The sequence below is a fragment of the Elephantulus edwardii genome, unplaced genomic scaffold (genome assembly GCF_000299155.1).
Source record: "Elephantulus edwardii isolate Elephantulus edwardi_28Jun2011 unplaced genomic scaffold, EleEdw1.0 scaffold00060, whole genome shotgun sequence".
Lineage (NCBI taxonomy): Eukaryota > Metazoa > Chordata > Mammalia > Macroscelidea > Macroscelididae > Elephantulus > Elephantulus edwardii.
Window position 1 is genome coordinate 13137598 of NW_006399810.1, and position 11198 is coordinate 13148795.

The following is an 11198-nucleotide window of genomic DNA, read 5'->3' on the forward strand; positions in this document are numbered from 1 at the left end:
TTTCAGCAAGCAGGGTTGTGTCATCTGCATAACACAGATTGTTGATAAATCGTCCACCAATCTTGACCCCACAAAGGTATGTATCAAGGTGTATTTTTTTCCCAATACTTATCTCATCTGTGTGCTGAGTAAATAATCTGAGAAATGGTATTATAAGAAGAAGATATGAAGGAGTAGAGGCGGCGGGGTAAGATGGCGGCGAATGTCCCACAGTGGGCCTGGACCGTGGAGCAGCTTTGCAGTGAGCAACTGCCCAAGAAGGACATTATCAAGTTTCTCCAGGATCACGGTTCAGATTCGTTTCTTGCAGAACATAAGCTATTAGGAAACATTAAAAATGTGGCCAAGACAGCTAACAAGGACCATTTAGTTACAGCCTATAACCATCTATTTGAAACTAAGCGTTTCAAAGGTACTGAAAGTATAAATAAGGTGTTGGAACAGGTGAAAAATGTGAAAGTTAATGACGACAAACCCAAAGAAATCAAGTCTGAAGAAACCCTGGAAGAGGGCCCACCAAAATATACAAAATCTGTTCTTAAAAAGGGAGATAAAACCAACTTTCCTAAAAAAGGATATGTTGTTCATTGCTGGTATACAGGAACACTACAGGATGGTACTGTTTTTGATACTAATATTCAAACAAGTTCAAAGAAGAAGAAAAACGCCAAGCCTTTAAGTTTTAAGGTTGGAGTTGGTAAAGTTATCAGAGGATGGGATGAAGCCCTCTTGACTATGAGTAAGGGAGAAAAGGCTCGCCTAGAGATTGAACCAGAATGGGCTTATGGAAAAAAGGGACAACCTGATGCCAAAATTCCACCAAATGCAAAACTAATTTTTGAAGTGGAATTAGTGGATATTGATTGATCTAAACAAAGATAAAAAAAGGCATTGAATAACATTAGTTGGTTACTGTTGTGTTTAAGACAGATTTCAAGGAGTCAAGTTGAAATCTGTTTACTTGCTCTTCATTTTTGAGAAATGTATCCCTGTAAGTCTAAAGTATTTTACTATGACTCTCTAAAATATTGGTTAAAGAAAACATATTTTCTTTTTACCCTGTGCTGTAAACCAAATGGCTCAATACAGATTTATTCACTGTCTTAAAAAAAAAAAAAAAGAAGATGATGATATGAAAAAAAATTAAGAAAAATAAAAAAAGAAGAAGATACGGCATTAGGATTGTAGGAAAACTTATCAGTAAGCTGTGGTAGGCAGATGACACAATTTTGTTGGGAAGAAATTACAAAGACTGGAAATACTGATGAAGCACCACAACTAGATCAGCACAAAACATCATGACAAACAGAGAAAAGATTTAAGGTTGTCAAAAAAATGTCATTTCATTAGGATCCACAATCATTGGAAGCAGCACCCAAGAACTAAAAGGGCACATTATATTAGGCAAAGAGGGTGCCAAGTACTTCTGTACAGTGCTAAGGAGCAAGGATATGTGCTAAAGAGGACAGATGGCAATTTACAGTATCGGGTGGCTCAAGCCATGGCATTTTCAATTGCTTCACAGCATGTGAAAGTTGGGAAATAAGTAAATAATATCAAAGAATTGATGCCTTTGAATTGTGATGTTGGCAAAGAATGCTGATAACCCATGGCCTGCCAAGAGAACAAACAAGTCTGTCCTGGAAAAAAGTACAGCAGAGTGTGCCTTGAAAGTAAGAGTAGTGAGACTAAAGAAAGATTTACACACAGAATCTCTCTTAAATGGTTAGCAGAGAGGCTAAGAGAGGGAAAGGCAAATGAAAATTAACAGATACTACACACTTACTAAGACAGGTAAAAGGAAAAGCCATATACAATAATGGGAATGATCAGACATTGTAATTAATTGTGTTAATTAATTTTATGGAACAATATGTATATTATTAATTATTCAACAAACACTAATATGATTTGTAAACTTGTACTTCAATTATTAAAAGGAAAAAATTGCTGGTTTAAAAAAACCTCCAACAAAATGAGGAGCCAGTTACATGGATTCAGGGCAAACTAGGAGGAATTCTTTTTTAAACATCAGCATTTCTTGGATACACTCCTTTTCCATGCCAAGAGATAGCTTAAGCCACTGAAGCTCGAGATCTCAGTTGAGATCTTAAGATTCTGTGTTTGTACATCACATAAAGATGCTATATAAAAATCACATTATCAAAGTGAGCACTGGCTGACTTCCACTTCCTTTGTTAAGAAAGAAGGGCTTCTACTGAGCTACACACGCAATGTGACTTTCCTAGCTGATAACATGGCATTTGCTACTGCACTTAAGATATTTTTAGGGTGTGCAACACCACTGAAATAAGTACTTTTAATATTTTAAATGGTAAAATAATTGCTTAAAGTTTACAAGTGAAAAGCTCCCTAAACAAGCACTAATATTTCTATAGCTAAAATACCTAGATAAAACATTTTTTTAAAATTTTATTTTGTGTGTGTTTACCATCAAATCTGATCTGACTCGTACAGGAGGAGATTGTTCCTCCTCCAGCAGAGCATCTGATGGATTAGAACCACATCCCTCTGGGATTGCAGTGCAGCTTCCTGCCACTAGGCCACCAGTACTCCCCAATAAAACTTCTTAAAAACTATCTGTTGTTATCACTATGAACCATCGAGTCAACTCATAGCTGACCCTCCAGTGGGTTTTCAGAGGCAGTAAAGTGCATGGGAGGCGAATGCCCATCTTTTTCCCCCAGAGCAGCTTGTGGATTCAAACCATGAACCTTTGAGTTGGCAGTGCAACTTCTTACCACTAAGCCATCAGCATTACCCAAACACTATCTAGATATACAGAAAATTACATTACTTTTTCTCACCCCAAAATAAAAGGTGAAAGGCACCATAAGTAAAAGTTCTTTAAGCAAGAGCAAAAAACTTGTTGGAGTAAACTCAGGAGGAAGCAAAACAAAGATTCACGTTGAGAGCTACATATAAAAGCTGGTTTAAAAAGTCAGTCTTCAAGTTGAGAATGAGTCACAGAACTATGAAGAACATTCAACTTTTATAAGAACATTTAATTTTATGGTAAGAAACTAAAGCCATGAGGAAAATGAACATTAACCATAACTTTTTTAACAACTATATTAACAACCCGACAGGATGAACCCTTAGCTTTTCCATTCCATGGAAAGAAAAAGAAATGATCAAGTTTTAAAGAAAGGACTACTATGTCTGAACCTTTAAAAGTATAAAAACAACTGCTGCTACACACTCCCATATTCTAAATCATTCACTCTCTGAAATGATTTCAGAATCTCAGTTCTCCTCTTTGTCTTTAATAAGTCCAATCTTTTGTTCCTTGTTTTTACAAAGGCTATTCCCTGCTGCTGTCTTCCAAGCAATCTTCACTTAGTATTTATCCTTGGTCTTTTCTAATTTTATCTTTAAAGTTTTCTCATTTGACAATGTCTCTTCCTTCTACTTCGACTAGTAATCCCTATGTGAATGTCTAGTAGATCAGTCCACAGTGGCTTCTCATTCTAGATGTCTTACACAACATTTGTTTAGAGATGACTATACAGTGTGTCTGGGCAAGGATGATCTTGGCCTTCTCAGTGGGCATGAGCCTGACGTGCACACTACAAGACATTTAACGTTCTCCCCATTGAATGGAAATAACGCCATTATCCTCCACTACAAAGAAAATTTAAATTCCTCACATGGAAACTAGAATTTCTGGATCCTTTCAGGGTAGATGAACCCCAGAAACTACTGTCTTGAAAGAAACTTTAAACCTTAAACAAAAAATACCCCCTTAAGACTTCTTAAAATCAAATAGTACTTCAGGTTAACTAGTAAAAATCCCCGTCTCTAGCACTATTCTAGTTCTTTTAGGAATCTAGCTGCACAAGAGCAACTAGAAAGATTAGATAGGAAGGAATAATTTGAAGAGAAGGATGAGAATGGATATACATAACTTCAAGAACGTAATCAGTATTGCATTGTACTGATTGCAGAATTACACTGGATTGTACTCAGACAATTGCTAAACAGGTAATAGATTAAAGCTGTGTATCCTATCAGCAATAAAAATAAAATTCATTTTTAAAAATATTCCATGTCTCTAAATGTCTATGGAGAATGACAATGAACTGTCAGAGAAACCATAAATCATAATCACAATGCACCTAACAAATAAAATACCACCTGTAATGTCACTATATTCACACGTTCTTAGTGAGGAGCTGTTTTGAACAGAGCATTGATCAAACACCTCTAGCAGAGTGATCAATAGGCATTTATTATTCATTGAATGCATAGGGCAGAGAGAAGCAGAAAAGCACCCATAATCATTCGCCTAGGCTCCTCAAAGCTAGCCTCCTGTCCACAGAGTTAGATAGCATTCAGGCATGTTCCAGTTCATGTCCTGGAAGGAGAATTCTTAAATTCCTCTCCCACAATTAAATTAATCAGACAGTCATATCTACATGCCAAACAGAGGACAGGCAGGGGAAGAGGGTAATAAAAGTGGATGGAAAGCCACTGTAGGAAGTGGACATCACTCACCGTCCTTCTTCACAGTGGGTTACAGTTACTGGAGCCAGTGAATACCTTCTTCCTTTACCTCACTAAAGTAGAGTTCTGAGTTTCTTCAGAGGGAAGTCATCTCCAAGAAAACACAAACTTTATCATCTGTCCATTAGTAGCTAGGGGAACGGTGGGGGGGTCAGCCCTAATACAGCACTCCTTTAAATCCAGTATCATCTACTAAATTTTCAAGAACTAACGCTAATATTTGAAATGTCCCTAATAAACGTTCCAATTTAAAGAGATTTGCATTTTAGTTTCCTCATCGAAGGAGGAATATGAAAATACCACCAAAAACAGGGTTCTGAGGACCAAACAAAATAATGTCAATAACTACAATACTTGGCCTGCTGCATAGTAAATGCGGTATAAAAAACAGTTACAAACTGTGGTGCTGATGAAAAGTACTGCATATCCCACAGACTGCCAAAAGAGCAATTCAGTCTCTTAGAGACAAGGATGGTAAAACTGTCCCACACACTTTGGGCCTGTGGTCAGGAGGAGCCAGTCCTCAGAAAAAGACATCACACTGTTCCCAGGGTCAGAGAAAGAGAAGAAGCCTGTCAATAAGATGGACTGAAAGAGTGAATGTAACAAAGGGATTAAGCATGTCAGAAGGCCATGAGGATGGCGCAGGACAGGGCAAGGTTCTGATCCGTTCACAGGATCCCTATGAGTTACATTGACTTGATGGCACATAACAACAACAACAACACAATTAGATATCACTGTAAAAGTTAATACCGTTAATCTGATTGTGGGCTTCCTAGAAATCCTATAATTAAAAGTGTAGGTTCCACATAAGCACAATCAAGTGTTCTGGGATTTCCCTTTTCCTCAAGGTTAGTCACAATTTATTGTGATCCACATAGTCAAGTACTTCTGCACAGTCAATAAAACACAAGTTGACATTCCTCTGGTACTCTGCTTTCTGCCAAGATCCATCTGACATTGGCAATAATGTTTCTAGTGTCACAACTTCTTTTAAACTCAGCCTGTATTTCTGGTAGTGTTCCAGTCGTTTCTGGATAATCTTCAGCAGGATTTTGCTAGTGGGTGATATTAGAGATACTGTTCGATTTTTTTTCCAGTCATCCTCTAGATTTCCTGGCACAACTTGATGAGCACATCCAGGGTAGCCTTTATTTATTGAAATATCCTAATCGGTATTCCATCAGTTCCTGGGGCTTATTTTTTGCCAAGTCCTTCAGAGCAGCCTGAACTTCTTCCTTCATCACCTTTGTCTCTTTGTTTCTTTAAATTCTTCTGTGTCAGTCAATTCTTTTTGGTACAATGACTCTGTTTACTCCTTCCATCTTCTTTTAATGCTTCCTGAACCATTAACTATTCTACCCATAGCATCATTAAGCATTGCAACTCGCAGCTTGAATTTGTTCTTTCATTCTTTCAGCTTAAGAAATGCTGAGTGAGTTCTGCCCTTTTGATTTTCCAACTCCAGCTCCTTGCACATTTCATTAAATATTTTGCCTTGTCTTCCTGAGCTGCCCTTTGAAATCTTCTTTTTAGTTCCTTAACTATTTTATTTCTTCCCTTTGCTTTGGCTTTTCAACTCTCTAGTGCAACAATTAGAGTCTGAAGACCAGGAAGCAGTTCTCAGAACAGAGCAAGGAAACACTGCACGGTTCAAAATCAGGAAAAGAGTGTGTCAGGGATGCATCCTGTCTCCGTATCTTTTCAATTTGTATGCAAAACAGATCATTTGGGAAGTAGGGCCTTATGGACTGTAGCATCAAGATTGAATGAAGACTCATCAACAATCTACAGTATGCAGATTCACACAACCCTGTTTGCTGAAACTGAGGAGGCCCTGAAACATTTGCTATAGAGGGTCAAGGACTGCAGCCTTCAATAGGGATTAAAGCTTAACATCAAGGAGGCAAAGATTCTCACCATAGGGCCAACTGGCAGCACCATGATAGATGGAGAAGAGGTTATTAGCAATTACAGCTTTCTCAGCTCCACAATCACCACTCAGCAGCAGTCAGACAATCAAGACTCTGCTGTCAGGGACCTCTTTAGAGTGCTGAAAAGCAACGATGCAATCTAGAGACTAAGGTGCACTTAAATCCAGGCCATGGTCTTTGCAATTATTTGTTATGCTTCAGAGAGCTGCACAATGACTAAGAATGACAGAAGAATAATTGATACCTTTGTATTGTGGTGCTGGAGGAGAGTCTTGACCATACCACGGACTGCCAGAAAACAAATTGCTCTGTGTTGGAGAAGGTGAAACGAAGTCTTCTCCTTAGAGGCTAGGATTTTGAAGCTTCGTCTTTGGGCATGTGGTCAGGAGAGACTGGTCCTTGGAGAAAGACATCATGCTCAGAAGAGTGGAGGGACAGTGAAGGAGAGGAAGACCCTGGATGAGATGGATTGATACAGTAACTGGAGCAATGGGGTGTGGTGTGTTGGAATTAGCCAGATTGGCTCAGGACAGGGAAGGTTCAGAGATGCTGTACACAGGGTCACTACTGGTCGCAGGCGACTGGATGGAACATCAAAACAACAACAACAGCAGCAACAACAACAACAACAATTGAAAGTAATCTTATCACCATCAGAGACATAACCTCAAAATGCTTCTATGTTACATATAAACATCATACAATTATTTTTATTTTTGTAGCAGTTTCTTTCTCCGTTAATGCAGATAATATGCTCATGCCTACATACTAACACTCCAACAGGTCAAACAAAAGCCAAATAGCTAGAGAATATTTCTATCAACACGATGCAGAACCATTTCAAAAAAACAGCTTCATTAGTTTATGCAAGACAAAACCTCAAAAGAATATTATTGACTGTGACATGTAAAAAATATAAAACAAGGGAATTTTAATCTAAGAAATCATAAACTAGATAGGAGATAGTGTACATAGACTTGGCACATAGCAAAAAGACTGATCAACATTTAGAAGCTTTGAGAAACAAAATGTCAGTGAGGCGGGTGCAGAATTCTTGGAAGAACAGAATTCAGCTAGGTTTTCAAAAGAAAAGAGATTTGGGTAACAAAAAGAAGACATACCCGCAAGGCACCCACATGCTCTAGGGCATATTTCTGAGATCGGAAGAACAAGGTAGCATTGGAAGAAAGAGAATGCATATGTGCAGAGTGTGTGTATGTGTGTGAGAGAGAGGGATGGAGAGAAAAGGAGAAGAGAGAGATTTTAAAACTTCTATGTGCTAGACATAGTGGAGGAAGACTGGAGGAAAGACAGGGTAAAAGCAGTGCTTTAGAGAGAGCTTTTTGAAAAGCACAAAATCACTGTGATTTCTTCCTACGCAAAAGCAAATCTAACAACAACTGACACCACTGTGTCTGGGTGACTAAGACATGTATTTTAGGAAACTGGAGACTGAAACTTGTATTTCTAAAAGAGATGAAAACCATTTCTTTGAGCTCTATTACTTTTCTTATGAGAAACAGGATGTATAACATGGTTTACAAAATTATAAAATAGAGTATTCTCATATTTCAACATAGATAAATTCACATATTCCATGTAATGTATATATTTCATGAAAACCTCAAAAATGACCTTCTTCTCTTCTACTTTTCCATAAAGCATCTGGTGGATGTAGTAAACTTCATATAGTTCAGCAACAGCAATTATTCATTTGAGCACTTACAATGTGAGGCATCCTAAAGACATTCATACATACAGCACAGAATAAGACTACTCTGAGAAAATCTATTGAAACTACACACTGAGGGCTCTCAACCTTGCTCAGTTTTTTACGTACAGTTGGGCTATTGGTAAAGTTCATGGGTATTTCTCCTATATTTTCCCAAGCTCCCAGGACCTTCCATTTCCATGCAGGATGCAGAAAACTGGAAGATGAGTATCGTTCTTGGAGCCATCAGCAAGCTAAGGCCGCAGGGCAACCAATAGAGTGAAGGGTTCCCTTAGAGGCACTTCCTAAAGGGCACAAGGCGCAGGCAGCTGGCTGGGAGCAGACTTCTAAAAAAAAGGTAAAACCATTCCAGTGACAATTTCTAATTGTTGATGACCATACCCATACTCGGTTTGGTTTAGTTGATTCTGACATATGGAAACTTCATGAGTTACAAAATAGACCTGCTTGAGAGGACTTTCAACTTTTACAGAGGCAGACGGCCAGAGCTTTCTGCTGTGAAGCAACTGTGCGGATTCCAGCTGCCCACTCTGGGCTCTCAACAGCAAACTGCGAATACTACCCAGGCTCCGGTAAGGGTCAGAGGGAGAGGCCAAAGTCCCTGCAGCCACAGGGGCATCCGCACCCACTTGGTCAGCAGTCCCCACACCCCCAGACCTCACTGTGTCCACACAGAACTGAGCACATGAGGAGGCTCCCCTGATGCTGCAGGCCTGAGGGAGGAGAGCAGTTGCTGCTACTGTCCAAAGGCAAACTCACAACTTTCCGGTTAAGGAACAATAGCTTTAAGTCATGGGAGGGAGAAGAAGGGGCCACTATGGACACAGAGTATACATAAAAACACCAATGTGGCTAAAGAGGAGAAAAGATCAGACAAAAGGAGGGAAAGAAAACCCAAACCAACAAAAACAGCTCTACCCTTGGAGTGAAGCCTGATGGTGCCACAGTTCAAGTGCTTTCCTAATGAAAGTAGTCACTTCCCAGACAATGATGCGGCAGTCTGGTTCCATAAGGCCTTACAGTATTGGGAAGTAAGGGGCAGCTCTGCTCTATGCCCTATAATCGCTGTGAGTCAGAACAGATTTACGGCAATGCTTACAAGACCTAGTGTGCTAACCTAGAGCATGGAGAGTACAAGGCTCGGACCATTAAAGCTCCAAGTGCACTCGAGCCCTAGACTAGAGTGTAAACTTTTCTATGCAAGAAAAGTGAACTCTCCACCCAAGATCCAGGGACCGAGGGCCCATCAAAGTGAGGAAGGACCAGGAAAACGTCTCTAAACCTTAAGATCAAGTACCAAACTTATATCTCTATCTCTTTCCCTCTCTCTCTCTATGTCTGTCCGTCTGTCCGTCCATCTGTCTGTCTCTCTCTCTCTCTCTGGAACTCGGCCCATCAGTGGACTCCTACTAATTGGTCTTGCCCAGTCCTGCCTGCCTTGCTTTATTTTACTGTTGCCATGTCTGGAAGCTTATTGGGCATCTGGAAGCCCTGTTAAACACTGTAACTTTTTTTTTTTTTTTTGCTTGGGAGGGTGGAGGGACGGCGCAGGAGAGGAAGGCCCTCTATGAGGTGGATTGATTCAGTGACTGGGATAATTGGGATGGGAGTGTCAGAGACAGTGCTATTGGCACAGGACAGAGCGGAGTTTAGGGCTGTTGTACATAGGGTCGCTATGAGTCGCAAGCGACTCGACGGCACATAACAACAACAACAACAAACATCTGGTTGGCCAAGCTGGAATAGGGAAATAAGAGGAAGAGAGAACTGGGGACTGAATGTCTTACTATGTAGCGCCATGTGCCTGGGGCCTGGCAGCAGCCCTGCTTTTGGTACATACACTAGAGAACCCAAGGGTGCTCATCTCAAAGGAAAGGGAAGTCGCAGAGTCAAGGCACAGAGGGAAACAGGGAAGATCAGTCTCAATGGCCTTCAAATTCTTGGTCCCATTCTAATATCAAAATACAGAATTTTTATTTTAAAAGAAAGTCTTTCTTTGATTAAGTTTTTTTACCCCACATAGGGTATCTCACTTGCTGGTGTCCTACTAATTAGGTCTAAATTTGTTCTCAAAGTCATTTCAAAGGTAGGCATTGTTTCTGTATTTCAGATGGAGAAGTCAGTCTGTGGTTCAAAGGTCAACAAGCAAGCAACTCCCAGAGCAGACAACTCCCAGAAGATAAATTCCGAACCAGCCTGGGAACATCTCTTGGAGTAGTTCTGGAAAAGAGCTCCTGGATCCCCTCCAGTTTAATCCGTACCCTAGGGATAAATCTAAAAAGGGCCTCAGGATCCTGAAATAGTCCTAAGAAGGTATGGCAGAGGCATATCCAACAATGATCAAGTTAAAACAAGCAACAAGTTACTGATCCCTAAGACACATCCAATGATAATCACTACTTTGTTCTAGTTCTCATCAGAACACTTACCCAATAATTTCTCCTTACCTATAATCTACTTTTGGTGTCAGGACTTAACAGATAGATAAACCTCAAGGTAGGGGGATTTCCTTTTTCCCCCTTCATGTGTTTTACTTTTATTGAGATTTAGTCTTCATATACAATATTACAATAATACAGCAGGAATTTACTGTTATTCCATTTTCTAGATGAAGAAACAGAGGCTTAGAGAAATTAAATGAGCTATTCAGAGTACACAGTAACAGAATTAGGAATATAATACCAGCCATACCTAAGACTATCATTCAGCCATGAAACTACACTGCTTGAGCTATGTTCCAAAAGTGAATCATTTAAGAAACGTCTAGGTTAAAAACAACAGTAACAAAAAACAACTTGAGGTTTGCAGAGTGGAGTGTATTTGGGATGGGGGTGTGGGTGTGGGGGCGGATTGTATACCAGTGAAGGAGTTTTTATTTTGCTTTTCAAGGAGAGGAGTGAACTGGGGGGGGGGGGCGGGGGGAAAGTACAAGGGCGGGGGAATAGAATTCGAAAATAATTGTAGATGTTCACTGAAATTAATAGAAAAATATAAATTTTTTT

The 11198-nt window shown here is 39.7% G+C and overlaps 1 protein-coding gene and 1 pseudogene across 1 annotated transcript in view; one reads left to right on the forward strand and one right to left on the reverse strand.

The window, feature by feature from the left end:
* LOC102865910 (extended synaptotagmin-2-like) overlaps nucleotides 1–11198 on the reverse strand; it is a 183440-nt gene that overhangs the window by 84573 nt on the left and 87669 nt on the right. The gene's annotated exons all lie outside the window — the stretch shown is intronic.
* LOC102865106 lies at nucleotides 193–867 on the forward strand (annotated as a pseudogene).